The following is a 12,316-nucleotide window of genomic DNA, read 5'->3' as shown; positions in this document are numbered from 1 at the left end:
CGAATGTTGTTGCATTCAATGTTGTTCCAGAGGCCTCTTAGGCTGTCTTCATTTCTTTTCATTCTTCTTTCTTTATTCTGTTCCACAGCAGTGAATTCCATCATTCTGTCTTCCAGGTCACTTACCCGTTCTTCTGCCTCAGTTATTCTGCTATTGATTCCTTCTAGTGTAGTTTTCACTTCAGTTATTGTACTGTTCATCTCTGTTTGTTTGTTCTTTAATTCTTCTAGATCTTTTTAAAACATTTCTTGCATCTTCTCGATCTCTGCCTCCATTCTTTCTCCAAGGTCCTGGATCATCATCACTATCATTATTCTGAATTCTTTTTCTGGAAGATTGCCTATCTCCATTTCATTTAGTTGTTTCTCTGGGGTTTTATCTTGTTCCTTCATCTGGTACATAGCCCTCTGCCTTTTCATCTTGTCTATCTTTCTGTGAAGGTGGTTTTTGTTCCACAGGCTGCAGGATTGTAGTTCTTCTAAAGAAAATCTTATAAAATTAGTATATCCAGGGATCATTATAAATTATCTCCTTGAATTTTTGGTTAGCCATTAAAACCAGTTTGGGGAAGCTGTATAGGTAGCTGTGTGTAAGGCATCATGATGCGTATTTAAATTTATATCTTTCCCTCCCATTTCTGATCACATAGGTAGGTGGATCATTCTATGGATGCAACAGGGAATTTATGTACAGTTGACACTTGAACAACGAAGCAGCAATTGGGCACTGACACCCCCTGCCCCCACCCCACAGTCAAAAATCTGCAGACTGCTATCTCTGCCTGAAAAACAAATGAATTGATCAGTGACTCACCCAGGGGCAGGAAGCTCAAACAGTTTGGGTAGAATCAGGACTCAAACCCTAGTTCTTTCGGTTCCACATATTGTGAGCTCTGATTGAGCACATACTTTCCCCCACACTTAGTTCATTTAAAGAACTATAAAATGAAAACACAGATGCCATATTTATTGAAAAAAATCCACATATAAGTGAATCGGTGCAGTTCAAACCTGTGTTATTCAAGGGTCAACTGTACTTTTTTTTTTGCAATTAGTCTTAGAGATGAACTGATTTACAAGTTTCAAGGTGAGTGCCTGGAACAATTTCTAAACATATGACCAAGACTAGAGAACTCCACTTCTTTGACACGCAGAGTTATGGCACTGCCTGAAGCAATATTTGTTAATTACGGTGAGATAAGGACCTAAGTCCTTCTATAGGAGTGTGGAATTTTCCCTTAAGGGTTCCATGAGGATCTGAAATAGTAATGAAATATGAGTAGACATGCATAAAAAAAGTTGTTTGCTTTCTCTTTTCAGAAAACCTCACATTTAAGTTTTGTGGTTTTCTTGAGGCTATTTCTTAGTCTTTGTTTTTTTATCAACCATCCTGAACCTCTAATCAGAAGTGTCACCAGTGGGGGATGCATGAAGCCAGCAAAGTATGTGGCAGAACAAAAGGCAGAGGCCACTGGTTTTCTGCCAGGCTGTGGTTTGTAAAACATGACTCTCAAAAACGTCCAGCCTCCCTGGAGAGAAAAAAGTGAGAGATACTGCAGAAACAGCCATGGGGAAGAGGATGATCCTGAGTTTTTTCAGGCTGCAGGGCTGGAGTGTCAAGGTGAGGAATCTTGCCATAGTTTCTGAGATTGCTTTGGCCCTGGTTTCTTTACCTTCTTGTTTCTTGTTGACAGGGGACATGAAGAATTTCACAATGTGACACAGGCCTGGGGAAAGGGTACATTTCTTCCTTGGCCCCAAGCTAGAGAGAAATGAAAGGAAGCCAGCACCATCTCCTTTGTTCCAGAGAAAGGAACATTTACTAATACCTATTCCTTCTTGTTTGCATTTAATTTCTTAACTTTGTTTTGCACCCTTGTTTTGTCAAGTTAAGACTTTCTAGATGTTTCTTGAATCCAGGGATTAGCAGGCTCTAAGTTTCTACCACCACAGGCAATGCAGGAACACAGGATCCTCAGGAAGGCTTAGTGGCAGAAGCTGCTGAGGAGGAAATAAAGAGAGTGAAAATGAGTTGGTGAAAGAAAGAAAACAGAAAAGGAAAAAGTAAGAAATCCATTTGGTAGAGAGCGTGGCAGCTTGGGTATAAGAGGAAGGACACTGGATTACTTCAATAAATGTTGAAAGGGAATTTGGTAAAATTCAGCATCCATTTCTAATACAGGCATACCTTGTCTTTATTGGGTTTCGTTTTATCGTGCTTCGCAGATATTGCATGTTTTACAAATTGAAGGTTTGTTGCAACCCTGCCTCGAGCAAGTCTATCGGCGCCATTTTTCTAACAGCATTTGCTCACTGATGGTTGGCATTTTCTAGCAATAAAGTATTTTAAATTAAGGTATGAACATTGTTTTTTAGACATAATGCTGTTGCACGCTTAATAGACTACTCTATATTGTCAACATAACTTTACCATGCACTGGGAAACCAAAGAATTCGTGTGACTTGCTCTTTTGCGATATTTGCTTTATTGCCCGGGGCTGGACCGGAACCCACGATATCTCCGAGGTCCGCCCATAGTGTACTAGTTTCTTGTAACTGCTGTAACAAGTAACCACAAACTTGGTGGCTTAAAACTGCATAAATTTATTCTTTCACATTTCTGGAGGCCAGAAATCCAGAATCAAGGTGTCAGCAGGTCAGGCTCCCTCCAGAGGCTCTGGGATAAAGAATCCAGCCTGCAGGAGCTGCTGGCACTCGCGGCGTTCTCCAGGTTGTGGCTGAATCCCCCGGCCTCTGCCTCCGTCTGCTCCTCCGTGTGTCTCGTGTCTCTCAGCCTCTCTGCTATCAGGAAGCTTTGTGATGGCATTTAGGGCCCAACTGGATAATCCACGATAATCTCCTCATCCCAGAACCCTTCCTTTAATCACATCTCCTGAAACCTGAGCATGCTAACACTCACAAGTTCTAAGGATTACGGTATGGGCAAGTCTTTGAGAGCCTTGATAAGATATTTCACTCAGTAAACATGGATGGCTCTATCCTTCTTCTGTCAAACTGAATCTAAAAGCAGCATAATTTTTTTTTTTCTTATTGGAGCATAGCTTTACACTCCTGTGTCAGTTTCTGCCATACAGCAAAGTGAATCAGCCATATGGATACACATATCCCCTTTGTTGGATTTCCTTCCCATTTAGGTCACCACAGAGCACCGAGTAGAGTTCCCTGTGCTATAGGGTACGTTCTCATTAGTTAATCTATTTTATACGTAGTAGTGGATATGTCAATCCCAATCTCCCAATTCAACCTACCCCACCCACCCCCCTTTCCCCCTTGGTATCCATGTTTGTTCTCTACATCTGTGTCTCTATTTCTGCTTTGCAAATAAGATCATCCATACCATTTTTTCTAGATTCCACATACATGCGTTAATATATGATATGTGTTTTTCTCTTTCTGACTTACTTCACTCTGTATGACAGTCTCCAGGTCCATCAACATTTCTGCAAATGACACAGTTTCGTAAAACCAGCAGAGTTTTTTTAAGGTGAAAAGCTAGAAAGAGTTCTCTTAAAGTCAGGATTGAGTGAAGTTGCCTTTCAATGCCACGAATATTTAATAACTTTTAGACATAGCAGCCAATGAACTTATATAAGAGGTATAAATATTAAAAAGATGTGTAAAATTAATGGAGAAAAAAATGGACAGATTAATAGGTGGTATTGGGACAACTATCTAGCTATTTGGGGAAAAGGAAAGAATGTTCCTGCCTTGTAAAAGTGCAAAGGCCATGAAGTAATGTAAAAATTTTTAATTCTGTACAATCAAAAAGGGGAGAAAAACCCAACCCAAGTGGGCAGACACACTCACATGTGTGTGTGTTTTGTGATTCAAACTACAGAAGGGGCAATGTCTTCTCTTACAAATAAAACAACAATAATAACCTAACATAAAAATGAGCAAATGGCTTGAACAAGGAGTTCACAGAAACATAACTACAGATGTCAGTAGACATGTTAAAAATATTCAACTTCATTACACATTTTTAAAGGGTGATTAAAAACAATGAGGTACCTTTGTTTACTTATCAAATTGACAAAGATTAAGAAGTTTGTTGACTACCCAGTGTTGTTGAGGGGTTATTCATTTATTTATTTATTTCTTCCTTTTTCCATTAAGAGTTTAGGAGCGTTTACTAGGATGCAAAGAATTCAGCAATTTAGTTAAAAGCAGGTGAGGCCACCTGTGATGCCGCTGTGCCAAACGGAGCAGTCGAGTTTCCGTCTGATCGCACTCTAGCTAACAAAGGGGCACACAAGCCCACAAGGCGCGCCCTCAGAATTAGTGGGGAACTGTATAGGGCAAATGATCAGATTTCTTCAGCAAAGTAATCGCATTGGGTGGGGAGGGGTGGACAACAAGAAATGGAGGGAGAGCTTATAGATTGACAGGGACCTAAGAACTTCTATCACCTAATCTTAAAACATTGTATTTTGACTTCCGTGTGCACCGCAGTCTGCTCACCACCAAAATTTAGTTTCCATCCATCAGCATAGGGTGGATCCCCCTTTACCCATTTTACTCTCCTCTTCCTTTCTGGTAACCACTGCTCTGTTCTCTGTATCTACATGTTTGGTTTGGTTTGGTTTGTTCATTTAATTTGTTTTTTTTGCTTTTTTTTTTTTAATTGATGTGGACCATTTTGTTTTAAGTGTTTATTGAATTTGTTACAATACTGCCTCTGTTTTATGTTTTGGTTTTTTGGTTTTGGGCTGCGAGGCATGTGAGATCTTAGCTCCCCAACCAGGGATCAAACCAGCACCCCCTGCACTGGAAGGTGAAGTCTTAACCACGGGACTGCCAGGAAAGTCCCCTTTGCTTTTTATATAGCAAGGACCTAATTTTGATCCTGATTCAAACACAGCATAATTTAAGAGTATTTAGAATATTTATAAACAAGATAATTATTTATCTTACTTATTTATAAGGAGGCAATTAGAATTATTTATTTACTGGAGTATAGTGGATTTACAATGTTCTGTTAGTTTCAAGTGTGTACATAGTGATTTGATATTTTTATAGATTATACTCCATTTGAAGTTATTACAAAATATTGGTTAGATTTCCTGTCCTATACATTAATTACATTCTTGTATCTTATTTATTTTATACCTATGGTTTGTACCTTTTCATCCCCTTCTCCTATCTTACCCCTCTCCCAACTCCTCTTCACAAGACAATTAGAATTTTGAACACTGAGTAGATATTAAGAAATTACTTATTTGTTTCCATGTGATAATGGTATGATGGTTATTTTTAATAGTCAATTTCCTTTAGAGATACTTGATAAAATAGTTATGGATGGAATGATTTGATGTCTGGGAATGTGGGTGGGGTGTAGATGAACCAAAATTGGTCTTAAGTCGGTATTTTTTGAAGCTGGGGAATAGGTACACAGAGGTTGATTATAACTGTTTTGTTTACTTTCCCATGTATATAAAATGTTCCACAATAAAATATTATTAAAAGGGTGGGTAAGACAGAAACAGAGCCACAAAAAACACTGAGTCAGAAATGAGTATGAATATGAGTCCAGGTTTGGCCTTAAGCCTTTCAGCCATCAACCCAAGGAAGGAAACACGTTAGCGGAACATTCACATCATCCATAGGCAGAGATTATACAGGAGAAACCACCTCTTCCTGTTATTGGTAACACATATTTTTACCCCAAGAGTCTTTATAAAGAAGACATTATGGTTATTCAAAGGGGGAAAGGTGGGGGGGGAGGGATAAATTGGGAGATTGGGATTGACATGTACACACTGCTGTATATAAAATATATAACCAACAAGGACCTACTGTAGAGCACAGGGAACTCTATTCAATATTCTTTAATAACCTAAATGGGAAGAGAATTTGAAAAGGAATAGCTATACGTATATGTGTAACTGAATCAGGAGTAACTGCTGTACCCCTGAAACTAACACAACATTGTAAATCAACTGTAGACCAATAAAAAATAAAATTTTTTGAAAAAGAAGACATTATATAAGGTAATCAAAAACAACCTTACAGAGATGAATTTCAGAGTCCCCTTTTTTAAAAAATTAATTAATTTATTTTTGGCTGTGTTGGGTCTTCGATTCTGTACGAGAGCTTTCTCTAGTTGCGGTAAGCGGGGGCCACTCTTCATTGCGGTGCGTGGGCTTCTCGCTATTGTGGCCTCTCTTGTTGCGGAGCACAGGCTCCAGACGTGCAGGCTCAGTAGTTGTGGCTCACGGGCCTAGTTGCTCCGTGGCATGTGGGATCTTCCCAGACCAGGGCTCGAACCCGTGTCCCCTGCATTGGTAGGCAGACTCACAACCACTGTGGCACCAGGGAAGCCCCAGAGTTCCCTTTTTAAGGTGACCTCAACATGGGTCAATGACATCATGGTAGAATGCAGCTCACTAAAAGAAATTAGGTAAATCTGGGGGAGAAGCAGGATGGACTGTACTGGTAGCACTCTTAGAAGACATATAGATCAAGAACTTTCCTCTGTATTTCTCTGCACTTCTTAGTCTTCAAGCAGCTGGTTGAATGAATATTATGACCCTGTAGTTTTCCTTGGCTAAAGGGAGGTGATCTCAGTGCTATTAAAATTGTGATCTTAAACTCTATTCGATACTCTATAATGGCCCATATGGGAAAAGAATCTAAAAAAAAAGAGTGGATATATGTCTATGTATAACTGATTCATTTTGCTGTACACCTGAAACTAACACATTGTAAATCAACTCTACTCCAATAAAAAATTTTAAAATATTGTGATCTTAGACCAAAGGGAAAAAAGAATCCACTTCTCCCAAGAGAAAAATGCAGTCTTCTTACTATCCCTCTTTTTTAACTATTAAAAGAGAATTTTCTGTGATTCAGTAGCTATTCAAGAAAATCATTACATTTTGGACATTTTCAAACATACTCAAAGACAGACATATAGTGAGCACCGTGTGTCCATCACTCAGCTTTGACAATTACTAGCTTATTTCACCTCTATCTCCACCCCACCCCACTCCCATATTATTTTGAAGCATATCCTAGAATCATATTATTCCACTTGGAGACATTTCAATATTTTTCTCTAAAATATAAGTGCAATTTTTAAACCTAACCAGAATGGAGCATGCATTTTGAAAAGGTGAGCCACATCCCTCAATTTCTTTGCCACTGCTGCCATATTTTTATTGTAAAGCGGTATTTTTAACACCCTGTGACTGCGTTTCCTTTTGATAAGACTCATGAATGAAGCCGCATGTAAACGAGGAAGGAGATGAGTACAGACGGGGGGCCCTCCCCGCCTCACCCTCACGCACACCCCCTGCTTTCACTGGGCCCCAGACCACAACGGGAGGGCCTTGGCTGTGCTTTGATTTTAGGTTCTTTCAAAAGCACAAAGTCAGCACCAAATGGTTAACGTGACTAAGCATATACTTCAGCTCGACCGGGTCTGGAAAAAGAACTTCAGTTCCGGGAAGCTGTAAGAAAACTCGGAGTGCTCTCATCCTTTGAAAATAGGACCTTTTCTGAATAGTGGATAGTGCTGCTCTGCACTCGCTGGTGTTTCTCCTTGGAACCTCCAGAGATTCTTGGTGTCCTTCGCTGATTCTTCATTTACATCTCATTCTCTCAAAATATTCTTACATAGGCTGCTTCCCGTTCTTGTTTCTCTGCCTGTCTCATTCAACTTTCTACTTCTCTGTTTGTCACTCACAGATTTTCATATCCCCCCCCACCCCCCGCCATCCCTCTCTGAAGCTCCATGTGCCTGCCTGAAATCTGCCAGGTGTTCCTTCAGCTTATCCCTAGCACATCTCAGGGCTGGAGCTCATTATCTGCCTTCTCCCACCTCCCACCCCAACTGGCCTGACTTTCCTTTTTTACTTAATTTTATCTAGGTGGGGAAAAGCCAGATTGCTACCACTGTTACTGCTACAGCTTAGCTTCTGGTCTTCTATACTTCTTATCCAGGAAATTACCAGAGCCTATAGATTTTGCCTCTGTGAAGTTTAAGCAACTTAAATTTATTAGCCAAGTTGCTGTGGTCTCTGCCTCTCATTTTTTGGGTCTAGTGCTTACTCTGCACCTGGGTAAGGCATGGGGTCCGGCTCTGAAGAGCTCGCCTTCTAGTGGAAGAGACGGGTGAGCAGGTGGGTTCAATCAATCAGTGTAAGAAGGAAGACGGAAGATAACGTGTAGAGTCCTGTGGCCACACAGATAAGGGACATTTATTGCATGTTTTTTATGGAAGGTTTCCTGGAGGAGAACACACTTGAGCTGAGTGTGTTGCAACTGACCAGGGGAGAAAGATGATAACGCTTCAGGGAAAATATGAGCAAAGACCCAACAGCTTAAGCCACCAAGGTGTGTGTATGTGGGCCTGTGAGCGTGTATGCAGGTGTTATGTGTGTGCACGTGTACCACAGTTTCAAAACACCCTGCAGATAGTAGATTAATCTTGTTACATCATTTGTTTTTAAAACACAACATGGCATGATACTCCTCTACTAAAAAATAGATGACTTCTCTTCCTAAATCTGAAAATTAAAAATTGTTAGTTACAATCTTTCAGTCTTTCCGTGTCACAGCCTTTGAGACGCCACAATGTCCTTCTCGCCACACCGTGAGCTCCTCCTCTTCCTCCTCCTTGGAATCCTACTGTTGCCTTTTCATGTCTTATTATGGAAACATTGAATATATATAAAAAGAAGACATAATAGTATAATGAGCCATCACGTACCCTCAAATCCTACCATTTATCAAAGGACCACGTAAAATACTACTTCCTCTGTGAGACTGTATTTTCTCATTTCCCTTGCCTGATTTTCTCTCTCCCTCTTTGAACGTCCTGTGTATTCATGGTGCGATACTTTTACTGCACATCACACATGCTCTCTGATGTTACAGGAATTGGTTTGTCTTATTCTCTAGCTCTTTCAATACAGCAGTGACACTCCTTACATTCGTATAAAAACCTGCGCACGGATGTTTATAAGCAGCGTTATTCATAATTGCCAAAACTTGGAAGCAACCAAGATGCACTTCAGTAGGTGAATGGATTAATGAACTGTGGTATATCCAGACAATGGAATATTATTCAGTGCTATAAAGAAATGAACTATTAAGTCATGAGAAGATATGGAAGAAGCTTAAATGCATATCACTAAGTGAAATAAGCCAATCAGAAAGGCTATACACACACACACACACACACACAGTATGATTCTAACTATATAATGTTCTGGAAAAGGCAAAACTATAGATACAGTAAACAGATCAGTGGTTGCCAGGGGTTGGGGGGAAGGAGGGATGAATAGGGGGAGAACAGGATTTTTAGGACAGTGAAACTGCTTTGTATGACACTGTAATGATAGATGCATAGTGTACATTTATCCAAACCCCTAGGATGTACAACACCAAGAGCGAGTGGGTGATGATGTGTCAATACAGGTGCGTCATTTGTAACAAATGCACCACTCTGGCGGGATGCCGCTAACGCGAGAGGCTCTGCATGTATGGGAACAGGAAGGTATATGCGAATCTCTGTACCTTCCCTTCAGTTTTGCTGTGAACCTAAAACTGCTCTCAAAAACTGAAGTCCTTTATAAAAAATATGGATTCTGAGGGTTTGCTCTCAGAGATCCTGATCCTATAGAGCTTAAACAATTCCCATAGTCAGTGGGAACCAAGAGAATACGGTTCACGATCGATGAGATGTTTGAAAATGTCATTTTCACATAAATAACACAGGAGGGGGAGAACAGAGATGGCATTTGAAGAAATAACCTGCCCACAGAGGGGACATTCTGTTTCGTTCCTATTTTAAAAATGTAAGCACAAACGTGGAAGGGAGAAAAGAAACTGCTATCCGGTGGGTACCTGCTGTGTGCTGGACTCCTTCCCGTAGGTTATGCCAACTAAATCTCTCAGCAGCCAGAGTCTCGTCTCCAGCTTGTCGCTGTGGAAACTGAGTTTCAGAATCATCCTCAGGGTCCCAGTGTTAAGTGGCACGGCGGGGACTTAAAACGAGCTCTTACGTATGCTCAGGGTTGAACTATTTCTACTCCATTCTGTGCTTTTTTTTAAAAAAAAATTATGGTTGATATACAATATTATATTAACTTCAGATGTACAACATAGTGATTCAATATTTTTACAGACTACACTATTTAAAATTATTTTTGAAGACCTCAATACCAAAATTCAAAACAGCTGAGAAAAGAACAACAACTGTTCCGTCAACAAATACTGACGGTGTACAAGCCCTGGGCAAAATTGCTGCTGTAGCTGAACGTTTCTGGGTGAGACAGATAATAAATAAGTAATAAGTAGATTCAAAAACGAACACGTAAATGCAGAAGTGATTCGAGATTGTGAGACAAGGTATGAGGAATATAAGTGGAAGACGGTCGTGGAGATCTATCTTAGGTAGAGTGGACAGTTTAAAATACTGGGAGTTGAGTGAAGTTGCATTGAATTCGTATTGTGTTTGAGATGCCGGCCTGTGGAAGCTGGTGGGTGTGGCCTGTGCTCCTTAAGTATGTCTGGGGAGGTCTGGGAAGGTTCTGTGGGGCGTGTGATAAACGGGCTGAAATTAGAAGGTTGAGCTCCTGTCCACAGGAGGGCTGGAGCCCCTGAGCCCAGGGACACGGAGGTAAAGCTGTCGTTTCAGGAGATTCATCTGCCGCCTTGAAATAAAAATGACTGCACGTTTTCAAATGAACTTTGCAGCTTTCCTTCTCTAAATTTTATGTAATTCCAAAGAAATCTGGCATCCTGGTGGAAGTCTCAGTGGTGGGTGAGATCCAGTGGTTTGGGGGAATTTTCTGTGTCCACTTCCGGGTCACTGTTGTTAAGCCAGCTCTCTCTCTGTTCTCCCTTCACTCTGCCCTGCTCTGTGAGCTGCCTTACATCTGACCATTGTGACTTAATAACATTTAATGACACTTCTCTGCCACCTTTAGTGCCAGCTACCCATGGAACTGAAGCCTAGATACAAGTATGAAGGCAAGGGCAGCCAGGGTCTTCAGGTTGCCAGTTACTTGGCTGGAAATCCCATTCACGTTGGGAAACAGATTTTTAAAATAAATTTGGAGCCGGGAGCAAAGTCATCCCTTTGTAAAGCTGTGTCAATAATCGTAAACCCTCATAATCATGTTCCTGGACCCTTGGCCAGGCTGACAAACATTTAGGTGTCAGGAGAGCCTCCGGATTCCACCCCTCTGGTTTCTCTTGCTGTTTGGGTTGGCGCTGGAGCGCGATCTTCTGTTTTATGTAATAAGGCACATGAGAGAAGCCCTTTGTGCTTAGCTTCTCTGAGCGGTGCCCAGCAAGATGTCTTGTGTACCCCATCATTTTCGGTACGGTCAGAGCTGGTGAACATTTCTGTGGCTTGGTAAATATTTTCTAACTGCTGGCAAGGTTTTTTTTCTTTTTTTCCCCAGTGCCATTGGGGAAAGGCTTTGGTTTAAGATGAATTTTGCCAATACATGTGTGCAGTGGGACTACAATATTTTTGGAGAAAACAGGCATGGGTGTGACACAGGCTGATGTAATATGGTACCACATATGCTCCATCAGGCCAAGGAGGTTTTTACCCTTTGCAGATTGTGCCAATAAGAGGGCACAGCTGGTTGAGATCTGCAGACGTATACAGAATTCTCTCCTTCTGAGAAGGCTTGTTACTAGCATGTGACATAACATAGAGCCTATTTTCTGACGTATTTTTCATTTTTGCTTTTGAATGTCAAGCAAAAACGCCACTTATCATAGTTGGCCACTTAGTTTTATTATTCACTTTGCTGCCTCTCCTTAATTTTTTTTTAACACAGTGTTAAATGTTAACAGTCAGGTGTTGGCAGCCTTGCCAAGGGGAACAGATTGCTTTGAAATAAACACAGCTGGAAACTGATCACATATTGTTTTCCTTTCTTTAAGAAATGAAAGAGGCATTTACAGAAAAGCTGGAGAACGCTGTGCTATCCAGAATTACTTTATAGATTTACTCCTCCAAGTCTGGTTAATGCTTAATGTCACACCTTGGTGTTCAAACAGACCCACTTCGACTCTCCCTTCCTGAAGTGGGAGTTTCCCTGGGAACGATAAACTTGCAGAGGTTTGGGGTGATCGGCACTGCAGGAGGGGTGGAGTCTGTGCAGCTCCGTTTTGCTCGGCTGAAGCGCCGTCTTCCGAGTAAAGCAGCCTTCTCTGGGGTTTTCTTCTGCTCGCTCTCGCAGCAGCCCTGAAACCCTTATTAGAGGTACCTCTGCTGGTCTTTTACGGGGCTGTTCTTCCAGTGATGGTCAAGTAAGTGAATTATGGAA

General features: G+C 41.0%; 1 protein-coding gene and 1 long non-coding RNA gene across 4 annotated transcripts in view; one reads left to right on the top strand and one right to left on the bottom strand.

Annotated features, from left to right (window-relative positions):
* The window catches only part of MAP2K6 (mitogen-activated protein kinase kinase 6), a 135,838-nt gene that overhangs the window by 74,620 nt on the left and 48,902 nt on the right, over nucleotides 1–12,316 (top strand). The gene's annotated exons all lie outside the window — the stretch shown is intronic.
* The window catches only part of LOC141277399 (uncharacterized), a 56,650-nt gene that overhangs the window by 17,606 nt on the left and 26,728 nt on the right, over nucleotides 1–12,316 (bottom strand). The window lies entirely within an intron of this gene.

The sequence above is a fragment of the Tursiops truncatus genome, chromosome 20 (genome assembly GCF_011762595.2).
Source record: "Tursiops truncatus isolate mTurTru1 chromosome 20, mTurTru1.mat.Y, whole genome shotgun sequence".
In the NCBI taxonomy this organism is placed as follows: domain Eukaryota; kingdom Metazoa; phylum Chordata; class Mammalia; order Artiodactyla; family Delphinidae; genus Tursiops; species Tursiops truncatus.
The sequence above is the reverse complement of the archived record's forward strand: the minus strand, read 5'-3'. Positions and strand labels throughout refer to the sequence as shown.